Source organism: Orussus abietinus, unplaced genomic scaffold (genome assembly GCF_000612105.2).
Source record: "Orussus abietinus isolate OABI.00-Male unplaced genomic scaffold, Oabi_2.0 scaffold32, whole genome shotgun sequence".
Taxonomy (NCBI): domain Eukaryota; kingdom Metazoa; phylum Arthropoda; class Insecta; order Hymenoptera; family Orussidae; genus Orussus; species Orussus abietinus.
The window spans coordinates 186,799-212,413 of NW_019394330.1; the positions used below are offsets into that span (position 1 = coordinate 186,799).

A 25,615-nucleotide genomic window follows, 5' to 3' on the forward strand; every position below is an offset into this window, starting at 1 on the left:
TGCTCAATCAACGGAATAAATGAAAACGACAGATGCATTTAATGGCTACATTTGAAACTAATGAAACTGTTATTACATTTAATTTAAAATGTCAGAAGAGGGATCTACGGAAAAATATTAAAATATCCAATATTTGAATTTACGTTCCTCTTGTGCATACATTTTTTAACTAGGATGACAGTTAAAACTGTCCAATTAACGTTCCACATTTTATCGCTTGTATATCATATTTGAAAGTAATGTTCTCGACATATACAACGTAAAGTATAGAAAACGAGTTGATTTATTCTCAAATAAATTCATCAACCAAGTAAACAAGTACACATATTAGGAAAACTTAAAGGGACGCAAATTCCATTCTGTCAGGGAAACAAACAAAAGAGACAAATGTCTCAATTGTCGACGTCATAAACTTCTAACAAGCCAACCTCCCCTACTAAACAATCGTCAAAAAATTATATATGTTCAGTCAATCGTTGCATATCACTTTCCCAGCTACTAATAGTAACACCTAAAAATATGTGCATCCAGTAAAACCCAATACGTATTAAAAAAAAAATTATTAAACCCCATATTATCCTTTACAATTTGATTTTAAATCACTGAAATTCTATAGATATTGCCAGGTACAAAAAACTCTTGTTAATATCCCCTTTCTAATTGTCGTTATATATTCCTATGGTTACACATGTTTTCTCTGGTCCGTTTCCGCAAATCTTTACAATTATACATTTTTTAAAATTATCAGAATATGCAACAATTCCCAATAATTCTATTTATATATTCAAAAAAAATGTCGAAACGCATGCCAACCCTATAACCACTCACTAGAGAAATCAAGGGATACCGATAAACTCACAGTTAAGTACTACTTTTCGTAAATACTTTATGTAGGTGTCGACAAAAGCACTGCCAGGAGGCAGAGATCATTTCTCATCTCCCTCGGCCTTCTTGTCGGGCAAGAAATTCTTTTAGCACGTCCGCATCCAACTATACCCGCCAACAATGCACGCAACGATATGGCGAAACATTATCCGCAGCCATTGATGGGAAAAGTATATTGGCGCGTCCATCGTGGCGATTATCGTAGAATTGACCATAAAGATCGTCCCTCGATACGAAGCATTTGGTTCTCGACCTTTCATACCTCCTAGCATCTCACGAAGGGAGATCTCGTCACGCATACGTTCTCGGCTATTCCCCTGCAATTGACCAATAAAACCGTTGTTCTGATACGTGCCGTGGTAAAGGGCTACGAGGAATAATGGGGAAATCTCTGCCCGCCACTATAGAGATAGAAGAAAGGATCGCGATGCTTATAGACTCCAAGATAAAGACACTAGTGCGATTATTCGAGGCCCAGGAAACGAAGTATGTCTTCTAAAATCCCTGGGGAATACTTATGAAGAATATGGAAGTGGAAAACTTCACGATGAAGCTCAACGCCCAGAATGGGTTTCAGCACTTATGAAAAGTAATACTTACACTTACCAAAAGAACCAAGAAATTGATCAAGCCTCAGGACTTTGATAATTCATCGCGACGAAACTACGAACCGAGTAACTAGTCCAACTATACTCGCAAAACTCTTGGAGGGTAGAACAGAAGCACCCGGCAATTCAATCTTTGACAATTTTCCAAGCCTCTCAGCTTTGACTATTCATCGAGAGAAAATCATTAAACAAGTAACTAGTCCAACTATACTCGCGATATCCTTGCATCGCAGAACAAAAGCACCCGAAAGGTACATCGATCGTCGCGCTACCACGAGTCGATTGTTCGGTAAAGCTGGCACATATCGCGATATAAAGGGTCCAGAAGAAGGATGGCAGAAGGCCCGAAGGATCGTAATACTTATAAACGGCGCGTGATGTTCCCGTGGTCCGTGTAGTGCACGCAAGACCAGGAACGTGCACTTTATAATAATAGTAAAAATCCCGGCGACGCGGCATGCGAACTCGCATGCAAATCGTCCGCGGCAGCGCCGACCGCGTAAGTATATACCGCCGTATAATATCAACTTATACAGCGCACTGGATGCATGCGTGCGGATTGTCGGCGATGCGCGATGCCGGCCCAGAGCAATGATGTAGTTGCGCGGCTGAAAGAGTACCGTCCCTTCAATTCCAGTTGTCCCAGCCGCTGGTGCAGCAACCTCTCGGTACGCTTCGAGGAGCTTGATCGATCAATTTCATCGATCCTCGGAAATGTTCCATTATCAGAGATAACGGCCATTATGATTTTAAGTGATCGATAAATCTGACATTTCTTGAACGCTGATACCAATACATAAAAACTGACGGTGGGGTTTTTCAACATCCGTTCAGGAAATATGAAATGTTTACATAAAAAGAAGCAAAAGCGTACCTAGGTACCCTAGGTCATTGGTAATAAGGGTTGAGATAACCGGAGAATGATTTTCATATTTCTTGGACATTTTATCCGATAACGAATTATGACAAACGAGGACGAGTCCCCTTTTGTCTTATCAATCCTCCGAGTAAGACCCTTCCCAAACTATTGATACGTCAAAGGGAATTTCTCACTCTCCAATTGCACGTGACGTATAATTTGTAATTAGTAGCAACTGGTTTCGGGTCGATAAGTGTAATGCGTTATGAATAGGCGATCGCATAATGTAAATCTATGCAACGCAATCCGAAGGGATACACGCGTGCGGATTACTCGTGATACGCGATACCAGCCGAAAGCAACTCGATGCAGTCGCGTGACTGCAAACGTCGCATCCCTTGAATTGCAGCTATTGCTAACCCTCCACTAGGTGCGGGGCTCTCGACGGATTAATTTAATCGAGCCTTCGGGGGATAGTTTAACTAGCGATTTGCGGGAAACATTAGGATCCTGGTACACGGCGACGTCGCTACTTGCGCGCCCCGAGAAATAAGGACGAGATGGACACTTCTCATACCTTCTGAACAATGGATATATGGTACGGCACCCGACGATGCGATTAGAGATAAAGAGTACAAGTACCCGCTTGCGTCTCCAACGTTTAGGAGTCGTGAGAGAGTAAGGGCCACTAATGGGTTGTATAAGAGAAAGCCGAGGAGTAATTTTCAGATCTCTTCGATGCCCCCCGGCGAGATTTTTGTAATTGGACGAGTTGATTGATTCATTCGAGTCAAACATTCGAAGAATTCACTGTTTATCGGAACATTGAACGGAGAGAAAGGGAGGTGGGACTAATACTGCGGGATTAATGTCGGATTTAATGATCCTTAAAATGCGCGGGAGATGAAAGAACAATTGTTATATCCTTCCCTGGATAGAGTCGGAGAGTTCAACGCTTCATGAATAGGCGATGTTGGTATATAATCGTTTTAACATAGTTTTATTGATGCACTCGAATAATTGGAGATGGAAAATATACCGATTGTTCACAATTCTTTTGCATTTCACAATTCTAGTGAATTTAATAGGCGTGTCAAAAATAAATGATCATTTTTTAATCGAGTGATATGTCACATTTAAAATAGTTACCTTTGATTCTTGACGTCGTGGTCTCCGAATAAGTGAGACGGATAATAATATAGTCGTAATTATTCCAAAATCCGGCATTCATAAACGCATCGCTTACCTGAAACAGAAAATGTACAAGTTAATTTTATTTTTAGGCCAGACGGAAGCAAGTATTTAGGTTTCATATCTTCGACAGAAATTTCATGTATAACAAAAAATAATACAGCGGGTATTGTACCTGAAAATAATATATAAAGCCCACGTTTCGATGTATACCATGTTCAAAAATTCTCATTATGTTTCTCACAATCGTCTTTTTCCCATCACCGTAAGTGCAAGATCCCTACTCACCTGTACTTAACCACCACAATTCTCCCCCGTAGAAGTGAATAACTTTTAATAAGAATATCTGCAGTAACTCTCGTACGTATTTGCGGTGATCTCGATACTCTCCCGTACCGCGAGTTCAACGAGGAAAATAAAGAGGACAAGACCGAAGGCAATTGCAGAGCGATTGATGCAAAATGCGAAGACGAGACAACCTTATCGGTAACGGCGCGTCCGAGAATGGCCTCTAAGAATCGCATATTAAGCCCGAATCGTATGTCCGATAATTCGCAATTGGATCGTTTCTGCTTACGACGGCGTTTGCCTACGATAGCTCGAGGACCGATAACCGTTTATTGCCCCACGGGACGTCCAACGCGGATATTTAAGGACACGCATTAACGCGGATTCATGGACGTAGATGCGAGGATTGCGCGGCGTTTCCCTCGCATTGCGTACATACACCCCCACCTGGTTTTGCGATTGCGCCCAGCCGTAATTATCGGGACACCGGGTACACGCGAGTGCACTTAAATCGTAAAAGTCCCCGAAGGTTGCGAGTGCAACGAGCGACACCCTCCCTACATCCACTATATCCACTATATCCACCCGACGTCGCACTTTTATCGCCGATAGTAATTTACAGGTAAAGGTAAGAGCAAACGTGCTTGGTACTTTTCGGCCCCCGTGACGTATAGATAAAAATGGCAAAAATCACCAGGACACCACGGTGCAAGGTGAAGCACGTGATATCACTGCCTGGAGTATCCTTATCAATTCCCTACGCAACTGCGACAGGCTTTAAGCCATTATTGTTTTATTTCTCCCCGTAATCCGCGGATTCGACGGCTTCGGAGTCGTCAGCGTTCCTCGTGTCATATGCCATACCGCGAGAAGTAATTGTGAAATTATGCTAATTCAACTTGTAGAACCCCATGTGCTCGTTAGCCAGGGAAGAGATTATCACACGCAAGGGAACGAGCCTCTGCAGCCTCTGCAGCGTCCCACCGTCGGAAGGGAGCACGCTATTTCGATTCCGTGATCGCATATGCACCGCCGGTAGGAAATGAAAAATTGTAATTTATCCACGACACGTACCTCCGTCGCAGACCTCCTCCGAAACGAAGTAAAGGAGCAGAAGAAGGCTTTAACGCCATAATGCCCTCCCGAGAGACCTTGCGCACTCCACCTGCTGAAACCGGACACATGATATTCTAAAACGCGACTCGGTAAGGGATCACGCGAAAATACCATATCGCGTTATATTCCTTAATAAGTATGTAATTTACCGAAAAAAAAAAAAAAAAACAGCCACAGCTGGATGAAAGTGCAGTTTATTGAAACTGCTAGTTGGGATTCTCCTTCGCTTACCAGCGCGGTTACTTCGGAATCGCCGGAGACGGCTAACTCGAGATTACCCGCGATTACCACCTGTTGCGCTTTATGTTCCGGTAATTTTTTCTTTTTTTTTTTTTTAATCCCATAATATGCGTCGCTATGGTCTCGCTGAAGAAGATATCGATGGGGATATTAGGGAGAGAAATACCATAATTGGAATTCATTTACCCGGTCTTTCTACACTTTTCATAAGTTCGGGTCAAAACCAAACGTACTATGTTACAGTTACATAGCACTGAAATGACATTATATACAAGATATGTTACATTACATGTTACAAACGTTATGTAGCAGTTATATTATTTTTATGTAATCACGATTTACACAGCTGGCAAGCTAAACGAACTTTACATAGCGTTAATATTTATACAGAGAAAGACTTTCACGCGACGCGGAGCATACTTGCGTACAACTTTTCCGGGTAAATAGGAGTAATATCCTGATGCCGCGTGGGTGGAGGCGCTACATCTCGAGTGCGCATCGCTACTTTCACCACGTGCATTCGTAAAGAGCAGATTCTAACTCACATATCCCTGGGACGAGTATTACTTGCAATACGTAACGCAGCCCATACATTCGGCCTCGCAAAGCTAGTCCTAGTCCCAGTACCATATAGACTATTCTCGAGGCGACAATAACCGAAATGGTGTCGGCAGATTTCCCTTAAGTTAAGGTGGGCGGACTTTATCCGCAATTTGCGAAGCAACTTTCCCCACGGAGAATATGAAATGTCCATTGGGATGAAATCGCGCATATCTGTCAGACAGATACGTGTCACATGCCACTCGATTAAAAATGACGTGAAATTACGTGATATCAATGAAGCGGTAATTGTAGGGAAGGGTACGGTGGAATACCGAAACAATTTTTATCAGGCATTTAGACGAGCTCTCCCCAGGTCGCTCTCCTGCTCTTTCTTCTAATTGCATCCTTCTCCCCTTCTCGTTTCTTCATGAGAACTGCCATTGTGAAAGGAAGGACCTCAGTACTGTAAGACCAACTTGGCGTTGCTCCTCCACCGTCCGCTTCTTTCTCTGATAGGTAGATGAAGCTATCGAAACCCGGTGGAAACCGCAGTCGCCGTGATTTATGCTCGTTTTCATGCTAACGATATCGTTTATTGCCTCGCTATCTCCCCAGATCGATCAACTTTTCGTCCAGCTTGATCTCCTCTCTCCTTTCCTTTTTCGGCCTCCCTCGTGCGCTCCTTCATTCTTGCCTTTAAATAACAAGCCAGGCGATATTCCACGCACAGTGTGAAATTCAGGCCAGTTTCGAATGCGCAATACCGCTTATGTACTCGCTCGTGTAATGGATACGGCACGAAAGTGCGCGGGTCTTGAAGTGCCGCGCATTCATGTGGGTTTCATTTCTAATATAATGCACCCTCGAATGCGCATTGCGGGAAAGGATTCGTTAGTGATTAATAATCAGTCTTATTTAAATGGCGTACAGTAAGCGGGGTTCTCTATCATGTATATTCGCCCTCACGCGACGAATAAAATGATCTGACATGTGATACGATTACATATGATTCAAATTAAGAGAGCTGACTCGAATTTTAAGGTAAATGCGTCTATCAATTGCAGCCGGTAATTCGGACCAACGACATATACCGAGCTTAATTGCAGAAACCTTTATGCATCATTGTCGAGGATCTTTTCTCGATGTCCTTATGTACACTTTGACCTAATGCACCTCGCAGAACGCCTACCTTTCTCCTCGTGCAAGCGCAACAGTCCAAGTGTAATGTTTAACCGCAGAGCCTGATTGCGATAATGATTATTTTCAGATTCTCAGTACCTGCTGCCTGGACTCGGTACCGCTTACTGGATTTTCAAATTACAACGCATTAAGCGTCACGACTGGTGCTCTTTCCGCGACGCACCTGAGCTACAGCTTCTCACCGGAGAAATGAAAAATCCTAAATGGGAATCGTGTTCGGTACTCGTGTTTTCTTTGTCGGTTACTCTTCGTCCCGTCAACGTTATTTTCCATCTAATTTCAGAGACTTTCTACGTGATTTCATCACTGATAACTTTCTTCTTGTAGGGTCCGTGAGGACGTTTCGCCCCATCGATCCAACAGTTAAACAGACTTAGATCCTTACTCATATCTCGCTTTCAAACCACTTTTATAAAAAATCCTTAAAAAAAGCCATAAATGACGTATTTTAGCGACAATACCTCCTCGTACCCCCTGTTAAGCTTTTTTTTTGGGCGCTTTTAGGATAAAAGGGAGCGACGATTCCCTAAAAGTGGGTAGAGGGACTTTTGAACCGCTTTTAGCTGTCAAAATCATACATGAAATTTTCACAGCGTTTGGTTGTCAAAATCGTTCATGAAAAATGGAATGCATTGGTGATGGGCTTTGACGTAAAATGTATCATGGAACGTGTATCTCTAAGACAATGTTAAAACAATTCAAGTATACCTAAGGTCTATCATATATTTGCAGCAGATCCGTTTTCCATACCTCGCGACATGACTTCAAGTGAGAAATGTTGCGATTGGAAACTGCCTGCGTTATTCGTACCTGGCAAGACAATTAATTCGACCGGCAACGTTCAATAAGTCTAATTAGAGAGACCCTCGTATGTATGATGCGTACCTAGAGTGCAGAACGGCAGACCGCGCGTTCGTAAAAGTATGTCGGATGATGGAGATGAGGATCCCGAGGCTGGAACGTGACTTATGCTCTCCGCGCACTCGGGGTAATTAGACCTCGATCATTTTATATGGACATAAACGTGAGCCGGGAGGATTCCTCGTTTTGCCCGAGAGGCAGGAGGTCTCGGAAACGGAAACCCCACGAGAGAGTCGGAGTATGAGAGCAAAACGATAATAATCGTAAAATTGAAACAGAAACTTCGGTCGTGCATTAGTTTCACCGTGCCATGGTAATTACATGCAAATTATTCGAAAACTGCGGGTACTGTCGATTAAATTGCCCCTATTAGATATTAATAATGGCTCTTGCATTGTCTACTTTCCTCTAAACCAGAAAGCACCGCGTGAAGTAACAAATCTTGGAGATGAAGTGCAAAATATCTTACTTCAAAGATCGTCACGGCAAAACCAGGATTAATAAAGGGACATTGTAACGATAACATTCCTAGACATGTACCTTGTTTCGCTAACAATTCCAAGAAATTCAATACCATAAGTTACTAAATAAAATGTCTAATCAGTACATGCATACAATCCCCACATTTGCCACTTCCAGTAACGACTTCAAGGAGATGTACCGATCCCATTACCATCATTTCCAGTAAGGTCGCGCCGTCGCATACATCATCACCTAATCTTAAATTAAGATTAGGCCGATCAGAGCAATTCCTGGCAATCACCCTGCTCCTAATCGAGGACATTACATTTCTAGTTAAATCAATCCCATCAGAGATGTAACCTTTCAGCGCTGCCTGGCATAATGCATCGGTGCACCGATGCGCGGATGCACGCGTGCACCAGGCGCGTCCGCTTGATATGCAATCGTTGATACCGCCGAGCACTTGCCAAGTGGAATAGCTAGACTGGCGTGCATTCGCCCGCGCACCTGTTTTATTAGCGGTTCATATCGGCAAGGCGAAGGTACGGCGTTACGCGCGGCACCTCACCGAGTCCGAGAGTGATATAAAAGGGGCCCCCCGTTGAATTATCGACGCGTAGCGCGTATTTCAGCTGGTCCCAGGGTGTACGTTCCGCGTAGATTGGCATTACAGTTGGCAAACCGGAGGAAGCAATGCCAAGAGGCCAGAGGATTGTGGAAGAGGAAGCGTTGCACAATTCCACGTTAGGTGTGTCCGCGCACAATGGCCTTTGCGGGCGCAGAACCTTCGGGTTCTGGTGCTGATGGTCGGAGAGTCTTGTTGGTGCTAGGAAATCTTGTTCTATGAGGACCCCGAGGTAGTAGAAGGCCCTGGAGGTTTTCGATCGATCCCAAGGGACTGTAAGAACTTTTAATGGGTTCCAGAAGGCTTCGGAGGAGCTCTAATAGGTTCCTGAGGGCTCTAAGAAAAATGCTGGGGGGTTCCAGGAGGGTATGATAGGTTCCGTTGGCTTCTGGGAGGATCCAAAATGTCTCGAAGGGGTCTTGAAGCTTCTGAGGGATTGCAAGGGACTATTAGAGGTACCAAGAGGCGAGAACGGGAAATCGAAAAGAAGAAACGCCAGGTTTTTCCCCACGATCTGTGAAGCTGTAGACCTGATGTAAATAGCCTCGGACACCTCGTGCCGAATAGAGTATCGCACAATTGCGTAAGGTTGGCAAGGCTGGTACGCGTGTATTCCCGGTCGGTAAGAAAAGGATCCCGCCAAGATAATGGTCTAAAATAAATGCAACGTGGACAACAATGGCGTGTTCCCGCTTATCGGACCCCTTTCTTATTTTCACCTTCTCGTTGAGAGTTGCCCACTTTCTCAGCAAGGGAGTCACTAAAAAAAAGTTCAGGTGCTCCAGTTGAACGATATACAATTAAGATTCTAGTCAAATCGTGAATGAACTCCTTTTTGTGAATCTCTTCTAGAGTAATCCGCAGAAATAATAATGGAGCGGTAAGGAGGATAACAGAACTGAAATTAAAAAAATCCCGAACACATATGGAACTAAAAGGCAATGTGCACTTGTAAGTGAGCACATATTTACATACATTCTTCTTTGAATGACAGTTCCAATCATCGCTGCTCGTTCCGATAAGAATCCTAGCCCATCACCCGACAGGAAAGGCGCCTTCAAGTACAGAATACCATTACAAGGATTGCAAATTGATTTTGACCCCTCTTCGAGATGGTCGAACGGTTCCTACCTTGTGTCAGATTATCACGTGAGAAATCACTGATTGTTGGTTGAAGCTATTTTGATGGGACCTGTCATGACCTCACACCGGTGGTAACCATTTATGTTGGATCTAGTGGAACCAAAAAGACCAGAAGAGACCATTTTAGGCTAACGTTTACGCATTCGTTTGATGATGGTACCATTGCCATAGCATAAGTTGCAATAAAAGAAGAAAAAAAGAGGAAGCAAAAAAGGTGATCCAGAGGAAGAGGTCGAAGCTGCAGGCCGTCACGAACAGCCGAGGAAGACAATTCATTCAGTGGGAACGAAGAGAAATTACCCGGCGTGTCACTCGCAAGACACTCCACCGGCGAGACATCGAACTCGACGTTTTCCGGTATTCTCGCCGAGCCTGAACTACCCGAACGAGAGGAGAAGGAAGTTAAATGGGGAAACCACGACGATGTCGCATTTACGTAACGTCGCAACCGAACCAGCCATCATGGCATCCTCGGGGCGCGAAGAGCACCAACACGAACAAGTGACGCTCGCGTTCCGAGTTCTTCCCTAATTCCCACAAGAACGCTTGTTTGACGAAACCGCTTTCGACTAGATATCTGTTAAAAAAGAACAATGTTCTTACGTTCAACCGTTGACTACCTCGGAAGGAACTTTTTTTTTTGCATAAACGTCGAAAATTGTCGAAAAGATCACAAAGTCACCTCCTAACCCTTTCAAACTGGTCGAAATCATCTCGGAAGAGAATTCAATTAACGACTGCGTATCTCTTCTGTATTAACCCTCTGCCCCGTAATGAGATCGGCACTAAACGAGGAAGGAGAAGCAATGAAGATATCTGGATTGTAAAGTACCACCTTGTGTACAATCACCGCGAAACGTAAGGTGCACTTGCCAGGGACGGGTCATTCGCCCAGCTTCCGTGAGATAGCTATTCTATTCTGTTTGGCGCAAGGCATTATTGCCATAACTATCATTATGGATTATTTTTCGCCAGATGCATCCCGGAGATCGACGTATCGCCGAGTGCGATGGCATTTCAATGACTTGGGACGTGATTCAAAAGTACGGTTATGGGATAAAAGCCGATGATGGAAAGAAAGCGGGTATCCGCCGAGTGACGTAAAAGATCTCAGATACTGCTGAGAATTTATGGCGGTAAGTAAGGCTTTAATCACATTCAACCTCACCCTCGGATTTTATCTCTGGAGGATACCTTTGAGGCACTCTAATGGATACGCAAGGATCCTGGGGAACAGCGCCACCACGGGAACGCGTACTCACGTTCTTCTGGGTACAAAGTATGCTTTTTGTACTAATTTTCAAATATTCACGTAACGAACCCTTGCAATAGCTTTGGAAATTCACTTTGAGAAAAATCGCGCCAATCTAGATCTCGGAGGAAAATAATAACATTTAAGTTTATCGGTGAGATGAAATGATTTTTTGTGACGAAGAGTGTACTCGTCCCGCTTTTTATTGGAAGCTTAAATAGGTAGAGAATCATTAAGCATCAGAGAGCATTAAATGACGGCTACTACTCATCACCAGAAGTCTGGCTTCGCAGATACTTATCTGTAATGTGTCTAGCAAGTGCAGATCCATACAAACCGGAAACCTTCATTATCTATCCAATAAATGTGCTACACATTTATTTTAAACCTAACACTTTCATAATTAAAAATTGCCATATAGGTTACCTTCCTAATATCATTAAGAAAACATAGAAAAAAGCATGGCAAGAATTTCATCTACCACTTCCACATTATCTGCACGTTCCTTTATCCACGCATCATCGCCTTAACCCTATGCACTCGAGAGGTGACTCAGTCACCATTTATATTAACCGTATATTATTATTAATACCCGTTAACATATTTACCATATACGTTAATCTGTACGTGAAATCATTTTAGATTAGCTGGATGAAATTCCCAAAGTGTGCGGAAAATCGCCTCGAGTGCAAAGGGTTAATTCAGGAGTACGTTTCCAATCGCAAGCGTCTTCGGTCGCACAATCTGAGTCTCCCAGTGGGGAAATGGACCACTGCAGGAATTTCTCCTGGGATCCCCGGGATTCATGGGAAAGCCGAGTATAACAGGGCCCAGGAAAGAAACCACACTAACGGTTAATTCAACCTGGTCTGATGTCTGCGCACTTTTACAAGCGGCAATCGCCGAGAGATCTTCCTGCGTGAAAGGTGCGCCTCGGCGCGATGCCTCTGCCCTACCACCAGTAATCAGGCGCTCGCAGTTGCGAGAAGATCTCGACATCTAGCTAAAACTGGGCTAAAACCGAAGCCTGTGTAAATATCTCCCAGACATTTGAGGTTTACTTTAGAATATTATCTCTATAATATTTGCATAACACTATCTCCACGTGTCTTCATAATATCCATCTACCAGATATACGAAACATTTCGTTACATTTTAATATAAGTATTTTCTTTAAATATCCACCGAATACACTGTAAACGTTCTAAAGATATTAAAAATCACACGATTTGCTCCCATAATGAAATACCGGATCGAAAGCATAACAAAAATTAGTCGTGTTCTTTCACGCCAAACGAAGTGGCCGATAATAATCGTGAAGTAAAAAATGTATTTTTATTCATATATTCATGAATTTAGAGATATAATTTCTATATACGTTTATAAATTATTGAAATTAAATACGTCATTGAGACTTTCAACAAGTATTTCAGATATCTTCGAATGTAATCTGCAAGGTCTGTCCCTTGAGATGTTTAGCAAAGATTATAAAGAAATATTCAGAAATTATTCTATGATACTAGGAGAAGAGCAGAAGCTGAGACCGAAGCGTGGTCGAAATCAAGCCCGTTAACTCATTCCAATGGCCCCAGCCATCGGTGGGTTCTGATACGGCATTATTAGCTAGTGAAATCTCTGGGAACCTCCCCAGCACCTGAGACCACCCGAGTCGGCTACGCAACTGCAAAGCCACCGAGCGAGAACCCACTTGCAATTTCCTCGATGCGCTTAGCGCAGAAGTAATTGCGCGCGGACGAAGATTTTCCAATTTCCTCCAAGCGGTTATGGGGGACATTGGCAGCCTTCAAGGGACAATTTTCGCGACTGCAGCGGGGAAAGTCAATTTCCTCGATGCCGCAGATATATTAATGAGAATTCTCATTTACGCGCGTCTCTTCGATCGCGGGAGAGTATTTGGCTTTTTGGCAATTCTCTAACCGAATGGCGTGAAACAGACGTGACTAGTGGAGGTTTGGACGGTTTCGGCGTTACTTAAGGTGATATGAAAGTATAATATATACATACGACATTGACATGAAATATTCCTTACAGCGAAAATCGTACCACCAGGTGGGTAAATCATACTCTTATTAGATATCGTAATGGTATAACTTGGCCCACGGTACGAGATCCTCTACTTTACCCCGATAGTTGAAAGGATCTTCTCACCCATCGATTACATATCTCAGTAGTCTTTTTCAAACGGGCACTTCTTGATTGACCGGCACATCAATTTATTCCCTCCGATCAATAAATTGTCAGAATCGGTCAAGCTTCCGTACCGTCCTTACGGTGTTCTTTTTTTTTTTTTATAAGGAAGCATCATCGTTGATCGATCACCAGCGATTTGTCCTCGCGGAGGAAAAACCTGGATCGAATCAAGACGTAATAAATAAAGCGACGACTTCTGGAGGCACCTGGTAGACGTACGATGCACATTTCTTCTGCGAGGTCGTACAACGGGATAACGGTCGAATTATTCCCAGAGCTTGATTCCTCAGGTGAGAATTCTCGATAAGTCGAAGCGAGTATGTACCAATGTGCCCCGAGGAATTCCGAGGGAAGAATTTCACGATCCTTGAATTCCCACTCGAGCTTCCTGGTAGACACCGCATACGTGCTGGCGGCCTCTTTCGCGTTTTCCAGATACATATCAATAATATAATACTTTTATCGAGCCTATGGTAAATGCTTACGACCTGGACAATTTACACCCACACCTATCGGCAGGTTTTCCAGAAAATGATAGACCCGGAGATTTATCCTACCTTCTGCTACTACACGTGTTTTTTAGAGTCATGCCCGAGGCAGTACTTGGCCGTTTCATTGTCCTCTGGCAATGCATCAGGAAGATCGCGAAAGACTCGGAAATCGTCAGAGAAATCGTCTTACGGACATCGGTTGTTCCAGCGTGAGAAAACGCACATGCAAATTAGCCGTACGATTTCATAAATGATTCACTTTCGCGGTGGAACGTTACGGTAAGTGACGAAAGCATTACATTGCGACCAATGTCTAACAAAGAAGCTTTGTGATTCTCTGTCGATATTGAAAAGATGATTATCAAATTGTCTGAGCTTATAGGAATTCATTATAAATCCTAATTAAGTATTTAACAAACACATGATTGTGGCTTAAGGTGTATGAAAGTGCGATATGTACATACGAAAAATTCAAAATATTTATAAAACTTCTCTTCAAACTGAATGCACCGAATTATCTGAAACTCTAACACGTGATTATGGAGGCCCTAAGAAATAACGCACTGCTCGTGAAATTTTTTTTCCGAAAAAAAAAAAAATACTTATCTCGGGCAAGAACCGAAGAAAGATATTTTTTGTTCGAAAAATGAAATTTCACGAGCAGCGCGTTCTTCCTTAGAGCCTCCACAAAATCACGTGTTAAAGTTTCAGATAACTCGATGCGCCCAATTTGGAGAAAAGTTTTATAAATATTTTAATTTTTTCTTATGTATACATCACGCTTTCATATCACCTTAAGGCTTTCAAGATGGGATCTTCGTGATCGTCAAATTCTCTCCGTTTCCGGGTGGGCATAAATATGAGAATTGTTTGTAATTCCTCGAATTATCTAATTCCGTTGAACGTACACTCGATAAGTGGTATTCGGGAATGCGTGCACGGTTATTCACTAATTATACAGAAAATTGACAGGCGAAGAAGTCTGTGCCGTATTTCACTGTGGCGGGTATCCTCCGGAATCTTGCCCAGGGTGATCGTTAACTATTATCCTCCGCTAATGTATCAAGGAGATCGCCAAAGGCTCGACGATCTCAGGAGAGAAATCGTGGGCACGATGTTACGGACATTGGTTGTGCCGCCGTGAGAAAACCAGGATGCAGATGAACATACACGCACCTGCTAAGTTTTATAAACGTTTAGCTTTCCCCAAGGAAATTGATGCCAATAGTGATTAGCAACCCAGCGTTTATTGTTTTGATACGGACGTGCTCAAGTCGGGAGGTCTAAAAAATGCATTGTGAGCATCTCTATGTATACATAAACTCTATACATATGATGGTTAATAAAGGTTATTAAATCCCAATTCTTGTGAATACAGGTGATAACTCACGGCAAATGTAAGCGTGTACACGTCGGCATAATTTAAGACTTACCAAGAGATAATATCGTTCCCTGTTGAGTATCAAAGGGCTTTCAATTTTCCACCCGAGGCGTGGGAAAAGAAATTTTGAAAATTCATACATAATGAGATCATTAATTGGTATACTTTACTAATGCGTCAAGAACATCGCGTAAAGCTCGAAGGATCATTAAAGAAAAGTCAGGGACATGATTTTATGGACATGTGCTGTACCGACGTCGGGAAATATTTATCATTTAACATATCCGAGGTCCGCTTAGATATCAACATGGTTTTCATTTAAAAACAATTCACATAAAAATGCCTAAAAAACACATTACCGAATTTAGCCTCAACTAATCCCTAAGGGGATGAAAAGGATCAAAAGAGAGAGATCATAAACCTGGAATTCCACTTGCACACATCACGAGCGAGTCTTTAATAATTGCATCTGCAAGATCTACATCTGCCCTTTTCCCTTTACCTCTCTGAATGACGATAGATGAGCAATTGATTCCACATCTCGTTACATCCATTCTCTAGAATCTCGCCCAGGGGGATCGTTGGCCATTTCATTATTCTCAGATGATGCGTCGGGCAGATCGGAGAGAAATCATCGTAGAAAAATAATCCTAGATATGGTTTCCTGGGCATCGACTATGCCAGCGTGAGAAGACGCGGATGCAGAAGGACGTACACGCACCTCGTCCATTGACCGCACCTAAGTAGGTACTTTGTGACTTACGTCAGGTGCACGTATCTGTTTGCTGATATCGGCTGCGCGGTATATCCTTACGAAACTCTGCGGCAAAGAGTCGCTCAAACGTGCGAGGTAATGCACGTGAGCAATACCGTTGGCAAAGAGAGAACTAGACCTAATGGATCGTACATGGTTTACGATCATATGGTTACGTTCGCGCACCGAGGGAGAAAAAAAAAGAAGAACAAACAGTAGTTGAGGAAACCACAGATATTTGCGCGTACGACTTTAGGATCGACTTTTCAGTCCGGGGTTAATGTACATTTTATCGTTTTCATTCAACCTCGGGGGAAGGAAAAATTACCCGAAAATTACTAGGCTTTCTGCAGAGACTCGGTGAAAGTGATTTTACTTATTGATTTTACGTTTAGAGCTCATTCTGTGGAATAATTCACGGTAATGTACCGTAGTAATTGTGTTTCTTTTTATACGCGTCTGGCTTTACTTCCCTCGTAAACAGTATATCGTATCCACGGACTATTTGAAATGCACGAGGTAGAGAAGTATTTAACTAAAAACCTACTCCCAAAGGTGATATCAATTTATTTCATTATTTATCATTATCATTGAAAACTAGGGCATTTTAAAGAGGGTATATTAAGACTCTAGATACAACTGAGATATCGGAAACGAACTCTGTGTATATTACAATCGCCTGTTTTAACACTGGAGTGTAAACCTAGAATCCAGTTTGAGGCACAAAAAAAAATAAACAAATTCCAAAATTGACCATTTTAACGTTTTCGAGGTTTTGGGAGGCCCTGAATTTTTTTAGCCGTCAAGGCGAAGCCCAATCGGTTTAAAAAAATTCGGAGCATAAGTACTCCTCGCGATTCACTTGAGTAAATTAATGCAAGCCAGTGCGAGAAGCCTAAGCCATGGAAACAAATCTTGAAAATGGTCATTCTAACGTTTTCGAGGTTCTGGGAAGCTCTGAATTTTCTTAACACCAGAGAACCCATTAGAGTCGAAAAATCCAAATTTCCAGGATTTCGGACTTTATTTATCTTTGTGGACAGCTCTGGTTTTCTTAAGAAAAAAATTCCACAAACAAAAGTCAGCATCACGGACACGTTCCAGTAAGCCTGTTAATTTTGTATGTGCGTCAAACTGTATTCCAGGTTCACACATCCGAGTTATCCCAAGAAGTTCGAGAAAACGAACCTTCAGCGTCGTTCTCATGATCTGGAAAAGGTACAGAGCCGATAGGGGTGTGGTCCTTGCGCCTAGTACAAACATCAAAGGCATCGAGCATTATTCTCGACATGTACCCTGGCGTAACGATGACCGTAACGGAGAGCACTGGAAAAGGTGAGCACCGAAATGGAAACGGTCGAGACGAACGGATGATGGCTATCCGTCACCTGACCCCACTCAGGACTTGTCAGACCTCGTTAGCTAGGAATTGAATTTCAACGACGTCCCTTGGAAATGTAAATAAATCAGTGTACACACACGCGTGTGCTTTTTCCTGGTGCAAGCGGATGCGTCGAAAGCTCGCAAAAGTATGCCGAAAGACGTTCGCGGTAATGGCGGATCGCAAGTAACCATCGGATGCGATTGGTTCCTCTCAATTAATATCCCCGGCTTTACCGCGACACAAATCGAGGAGGAAGATCTTGATAAATGATTTCCTCGGTCACATGCGCGTAATAACATTTCATACGACCATTAACTTATGTTTAAACTTTCATCACGTCCGGTCACGGCTGAACATCGAAGAGGTCAGTCAAAGAGAAGTACCGGCAGCAATCATTTTCGTCATTGTTTCTGTGAAAGTACCTATTCGCAAATTCCATGCAAAGTGTTTAATCTTAACGTGGACCCTTCGTGGGATTTATTACCATAAATTACGGAAGAATCCTCCATGTAAAAATTCGATTCGATCCCTTCGAGATGATGGTCACTCCAAGAATAGCTAATCGAATTGCAAAACCGGCCATTAAGAGGAAAATTTAAATGAAAACAGGAAAACGAAGAATGCCAAAAAGGTTCAACATCATTTCTACCTTTACGTTCTTCCTGGAAGTGATTACGACACCATTGAATCATATCAAACCGGACACTGGTCGTCTTTTTTTATGGCGGTGACACGAAACGACGCATTGAGAAGGACCCACCCTTTATTCCCTGCAAACCCCTAGGATCTATTGTCCATCAAAAGCCATCAATATTTCACCTCACAACTTTTCCCCATCCTCTGGTGCTATGATAAACTTTTCTTTCTCCAATAAAACTCCTTTTCAGAACGAATTGTACCTATCAACCACCGCGATGTCCTATCAAGCACTCCTGGGATCATCATAGGCTTGCCTTCGAGAATAAATTCCAGATCGTCGCATCTCCTGGCAGTATCACCAGGACGTGGCAAAAGTCCCTAAAAAACCGAAGCAGCGTCCGAAGTTTCGTCTTTCCCTCAAACGGCAAAAACGCAAGGTGGCGTGAGAGAAGGTCGTAACTCTCGAGGTTGGTGGAGGCGTCCGCGAAGGGATGCCGATACCACCGGAGATAACTCTCTAATGTTGTGTTAATTAACCGGTACAGGCCAGACAATTACACCACGAAGATTAGACTCGAGTGGCCTAAATTCCTTGCGGTGCAGTTTTCGAAAGTCTGCGGCTACCCCGTCGATGGTGGATACGCCGAGATGCAGAACCGGACCCGCCGAAGGAGATCTCAGTAATAATACGCCGGTCACTATCGCGTCCATCGGCATAAAAGGCGAAAGGGAGAGGAGGGCATTCCAAAGGGAACAGCCAGAGTCCCTGCCACGACCGAAAGGATTAAACGAAAGTACGGGGATAGAAGAAGGAAGTTTAGAAGTCTGGTCAAGTGCAGGGAGGAGGCCCGGCTGATCCGAAATGGCCTCGCGACGTTCGTTCATATGATGAGTGGAAAAAAATCGACAAAAAATATTTTATTTCACTAATTGCTTCTATAATATGTCTATAGAGGATCTATCGATATTCCAAGTCGGTGGGTGGGTAGAGACGTAGAACGGCCATCCGAAATGGCCTCGCGACGTTCGTTCATATGATGAGTGGAAAAAAATCGACAAAAAATATTTTATTTCATTAATTGCTTCTATAATATGTCTAGAATACGTAGAAAAGAGGATCTATCAATATTCCAAGTCGGTGGGTGGGTAGAGACGTAGAACGGCCATCCGAAATGGCCTCGCGACAAAAAAGAGAAAAATCGGAAAATTCCGAGTGAAGGTATAAATATTAATAAATATATTGTAAAAATTCCAAGATGGGGTATTTTCATGGTTCGTTAGATAGAATTCAGAAAAAAGGGAAAAATAGAGCTGTCACACGGTATGACAGCCTTAAACGATCGTCAACAAACGTTTCGAGGACGAGGACAAAGGAGGCCAAGCCCTGGAAATCTCATTTCTTCTAGAACACCTTCAAAGACCGAGGAGAGATGGAATCTAGAGCCCCAGATAGCGGTATCCTTCGTGTGACGTGTGATCGAAGCTACGGGAATATAGGCGTGAACCAGTCAGGTTTTCCATGACCTTGGAAAATCAACGTCATTTGAATTGCAAGGGAAACAAATGGATTTTCTCTATCACTTGGACATACTTCGGGAAGGTGCTCGTGAGAAAAATGTAGGAAAAAAAAAAGAAAATCATTCAGTGACTGATATATGATAATTACTTTAAAAATATTTTAAGAATTGAAGTTTCTTGAAAAAGTGAAAAAAGGAATTGGAATTAAAAGACAGTTCCTTGTACTCGGGTATCTAATAGTTATACGGAGCGTCGTATGAAGGGCGCAAGATTTGAATTGCGCGCTAGATTACATTGTTTTCCGTTTGTTAATAATAGTAATATCCAGGAGGTCTCAGATATATGCATATATTAATGCTGTTGTAAATATTAAATAAGACTCATATTTACGCAATTGACATTGCAGACTGACCGTGATTGGTAATTCCGCTACCGCGTCAAGAACTGGAACATTCGCATTAATACTTAACATTTTAGAGCTGTTGCGAAACCACGATTGCAAGGTTTCCCAGGGATTAACCCATTCTTACAACAGTCGACATTGTAATCCCGTCATTGCTGCAATTCGATAGCGCACGAATACCTCGATTCGTTTCCCTATTCAATAAAAAGGAAATTGAAATCGCATTAATTCCAAGGGAAAGTGGAAGTCCGTTGAGCCAATTAACAAGAAACACACGTACAGGGTATAAATCCATACCAACATCGTCAGTGAACAAGATAACAAACGAATAACAACGAACATCTCTCGATGCACCTGCATATCTACCTACCGTTGCATGTACTGCATTATCCATAATGCAGACAGGGAGACATCACAAGAAAATTCAACTTAATCATTAAACTTAGGTGATATGAAAGGGTCATTCTGCATATCGAAACGGCAAAATATTTTTAAAACTTTTCTCCAAACTGGGCGCACCGAATCATTGAGAATTTCGTTTACTTAGCCTACACTTGAACCAAGATGACATCTTATCTTTTTTTTTTCTTTTTATGAAAAATAAAATTTCACGAGCATCGCGTTCTTCCTTAGGGCCTTCATAATCACGTACCGAAGTTCCAAATGATACGGTGTACTCGGGAGAAAAGATTAGTAATCAATTTTGACGTTTTATGCATATAGAGCGACCCTTTCGTATCACCTTAAGGAGTCGTTTTCTGAAACTGCGACCGCAATTGACCCGTCTGCATAACAGTCAACATTGTAACCCTATCATTACTGCAATCCGATAGTGCACGAATGCCTCGGTACTTTTCCTTCGGATGGGTTCAAGGGCGCCGCCTCGAATACCCTCCACCTCTTCGGCGAAGCTCCGACGATCTCGCTGCCTCGCGGGGAATTATTAATAACGCAATATTAATAAAATCAGCGCGCCGATACGTCAGGAGGCCTCGGGGATATGTGCCTCGAATAAATTCCACGCTCTCGAGACTCGCACGTCCCTGCGATCGCTGTGGATCCAAGATTTATGGATCTCACCAGGAAATCTTCAAAGTTCGCACGGCACGACCGCGCCATTGCACAAAACGCACCATTCGCTGCGGTTTCCGGTGCCTGTGTATCCTTGGTGTCCCTCGTCCATGCAATTAAGCTAACCGGAAGTGGAAAAAAAATTAAAATCAACGCCAGATGAAAGCCCGCGATAAGTGGACGTAAACTTTACCGAGGAGGGTAATTGCATCGTATGTGATGATTCCGTAGGTATTGCCAGAAATTGCAACGGTAATCATGATCGATTAGATTTTAGATTACATTTCAGCCAAAGGTAGATTTTCCATGCTACTCCGTACTTTCTTTTATTTTTTTAAAGAAGAAATAAAAATAATCAACACGAAGGGGAAACCCGTGATAAGTGGACATGATCTTTGCCGAGAGATTAGGTAGCAGGGGATACGGTGTTAATGGTAATTGCATCGTGCATGAAGATTCCGCAGGTATTACTTCCGAGTAATGTAGATAACATAAATGCGCAGTTGGGTTTTAGTATAAATTGCAACGAAAGATGGTTTTCACATTGCTCTCCACGTTTTTTTTATCAATATTTAATGACGAATGAAGTATGTCGTAATTAATGCGTGCGATAGTACGACAATATTTCGTGCGATCTTTGGAATTCTTGTAAAATAATATGATTTAGGAATGTCAACGAATATTTGTTTTGGTTGAAATGTTGTAATCTTTGAAGCGGGCACTTGTATCAGCGATTGAGTAATTGAAGGAGAGATCACACTTATCGTTAGGATTACGCGTGCGGATATTAAATGACGCAAACTAAGAAACTTGCGGTTAGATCGACTATTGTTCTATGATTCCGCATCTCAGACAGGTAAGACGCATGTATGACAGGTAAGACCTATCTATGACAGGTAAGACCTATGTATGAGTTGCCAATGATGACGCTACCATCAATAAAAACATTAACGGAAGAGAACAGGCCGTACTCGAGTTTTTTAGATAAAAGTAAATATGTGTTGTTCCTTTATAAATAAGGTATTACGCACTCGCTGCCATGACAATACAAGAAAAATCGAGTACACGCTTTGATACACTTGTGCACGTTATGAAATGAAACATAAAGGAACATAATTCTGTTTAAACACCACAGAACCTTTGAATAACTGTTGTAACACATTGGTTCATTTCCCGAAACGAGTATAAATGTAAATAAAATATAATTACAAATTAAATTTGCTAAAAAGTGTCTAAAGTAAAATTTTAAGATGTCAATCGCAAAGCATAAAGACTATAAGAACCTTACTCACCGGGAGGAACATTCGAAAGTACATCACTATGTGCGAGTATTCCATGAACGTTGGAATCATGTAAACATAGAGTCAAGAAAGACACAATAGATTTCCCTTCTCTAATAATACCTCATCTGACCCTTCAGCTCGTCCAACAGAAAGAGATACCAAATGTCAACAAGCGATACCTACAAGAAAGAGAAAGCCTCCTACCGCCATCGCCCCTCTTCCTCGTCTCCAAGAAATTATACTCTCCATCGTAATTATTTAATATAACATAAACATGAATTACCACGATACCCAAACTTTCGATCCGTTCAGCGCGTCCAAAGACACGTTGGATGCGCAATTCTAACGAATAACGCCATATTTATGGCTCCTCCAGGCCACAGGAGAAGCCATTTTTATTCCACCCAAGCTTTGTGACAAAAATGTGGGAATAAACGCTAACCTTGAATGACACAGTGCAGAGAAACGGCCTTTGAATCTGCCCATCTGAAGATGTGGCGGAGAGTGTGTTGAATGGGCACTACTTTTGCTCACACGCGGCGACTGCTTAGAGGCGCGGTATACAACTGAGCCGGCATTTCCCGAGCGGCAGGTTTGCGCCTCTGAGCACTCACCGTGGAGCGAGTAAAAGTACTGCCGACTCTGTTCACCGGCTAGCCTTCTTTCACGACGACCTCCGATGGACGAATCGAAGACCGTTTCCGCGACCCGGCCATCGGAAACGCAATTTCCGACACGAACACGAGCCGAAACTGCCCACCCACTCGGTTCCGGAGTTTCACGAAGAGCGTTCTCCAGCTCGACAGCGGATTAACCCTTTCGTTAGGAGCGCCGACTATAGTCGGCACACAAGTGACGACCTATATGTACGAACAACGACTATAATCGGCACACATGCGACAACCTTTTTGTACGAGCGTCGACTATAGTCGGCACACATGCAACAACCTTTTTGTACGAGGGGCTACTATAGTCGACACACATACGGCGACGTTTGTGTACGAGCGCCGACTATAGTCGGCACACATGCGAGGGCCGACTTTAGTCCTGTAACAAATTCTGCCATATCTGCAGAGTTCTGTTGATTGTATTGACCCATATTGGAATAATCACTTAGAAAAGTGTATATACAAGAAGGCGTTGTTCAGGTGGTTCGAACACCGAAGACTGCCGACGCGCAATGTGCACCCTTCTGTGTGGTGTCGCGTTCAGTGGTGGTCGACTGCCGTAATGAAAGGGTTAAGAAATTCGGTAGAGTTTTGCGCCAAATATACCCCATTCTGTACATTTTTATCAACTTTGAAATTTGGATTGTGTCCATCGGAAACGGTGTGCAAGTGCGCCTGGGAGTGGCATAAGCTCTGCAAGTTCGCGCACTCTCTCCTTCCGGAGAAGATGCTTTCTGGAACAATTAAATCTCCCGGAAACGGATGAAAAGTAACGATAAGGTGAAAACTAGTGACCATCGAGTGCACGGGGTATTCCGCCGTGGAACTGGGCACGGGAACTCAAACGGTCACAGTTTCTGCAAACGCCTTATCACTTTCTTCTCCCCTTGCGCATAAGTACTTCCTACAGAATTCAATTAAGGCGATGTGAAAGTGGCATCCGAAAGCTCAATGGGGCTCATGGAGGCTATAAGAAACATCCTAACCCTCATGAAATTTCATTTCTTACAGAAAATTGTTAAAATACCTATAAACAAGTTTTAAAAAAATTGAAATTCCATGAGTGTGGAGACCTTCCCTACACTCTTCGTATTCACATTGTAAAGTTTGAAACGATTCGGTATACCCAGTACGGAAAAAAAAGTTTCATAAACAAAACCTCTTCGACGCCACTTTCGCATCCCCTTAAGCCAGTATTGCATTCAACGCGTAGCCACAAATTGTTGCAAATTCTTGAATTCAATACTATATTAAAAAATTTTAATCTCATGAGTGTGGAGACCTTCCTTACACTCTTCGTATTCACATTGTAAAGTTTGAAACGATTCGGTATACCCAGTTCGGAAAAAAAGGTTTCATAAACAAAACCTCTTCGACGCCACTTTCGCATCCCCTTAAGCCATTATTGCATTCGACGCGTGGCCACAAAGTGTTGCAGATTCTTGAATTCAATACAATCTCTCAAATTGATCTTTTATTTTCTTAAAGGCAGTTAATTGTTCGTATCTCTGCTCGTTCTGCATTGAATACGCGTTCCCTAAATTGAATATGTATCATTGTGCTCTCCTATGACCTACGATACTCGCCTACCACACAATGGGTGAATCGACGGAAATAGAAGATATCTCCAGAGTTTAATTTACGCCTGTGACTTGAACATTTATCAATACGGTGTCGGCTATCGGAACACCGATCAATTAACTCCGTGCGAATTGAAACGCCCAGTTCGATAGGGACTAATCGACTTTCAGGGCGAATTGATCATTACGGCGTGATACACATAAAAAGAATAACCATAAATTTCGATCAACCTATTTTAACTCCGCAACGTACCGTGTTATTTATTATATGTACTACGTTATCATTTATTTCTGTTTACCCTCCTTCGCCCGAATAATCATTACTGAACATCCTGAAAACAATTCATTGTTCGAGTACGTAACGCCTTTCGATCTCGACATAAATTAAACTCCCACACCATTACTCATAAATACACATCATTATTCCTAATTCAAGTATTTACCAGATTATTACATGCTATTACACATAATAGACAATTAGCTACAAATTGAAGACCAGGGAAAGAAGAATATAAAACATATTTCCACAATTTTATAATAATTGCTATTACCTGCAAAATAAATACACCATTTCATTTGTTGGTATAAATGATTTTGATAATTTGACGTATCCAGCCTTTGAAAACAGAAAGTATTATTAACCAAATTAACGTAATATATCATTTTTGTACATTCTCATTAACTTCAGCCATTTTTTATAATCTTGCAATTATTCCATTGTTCGCTAAGAAGCAGCCATGCTTTCACGTCACTTAAGCTGAAGTACTTTGTGGACGTTTTAAAAAAATGCGCTCAAATATGAAGATTGGTCACGGTACACGGTCGTGCACTAAGTAGAGCATTCACCTTTGTTTCCGGCAATGATGCATCTGTCGTATGTAATGGTAGCCGGAAATGGATGAAAAGTTGCGATAAGGTGAAAGGTAGTGGTCACAGATTCACTAAGTAGCGTACTCAAG

The 25,615-nt window shown here is 42.5% G+C and overlaps 1 protein-coding gene across 3 annotated transcripts in view; it reads right to left on the reverse strand.

Annotated features, from left to right (window-relative positions):
- Positions 1–25,615, reverse strand: part of LOC105703850 — a 210,809-nt gene that overhangs the window by 112,375 nt on the left and 72,819 nt on the right. Inside the window, exon 1 of one of the 3 annotated variants that reach the window (XM_012432556.2) lies at positions 22,851–22,910. The exons of the other annotated variants lie outside the window; for them this stretch is intronic. The gene's annotated coding sequence lies outside the window, so the exon portion shown is untranslated. Of the gene's footprint in view, positions 1–22,850; positions 22,911–25,615 lie in introns of those variants that run through there. 3 annotated transcript variants of the gene reach the window in all.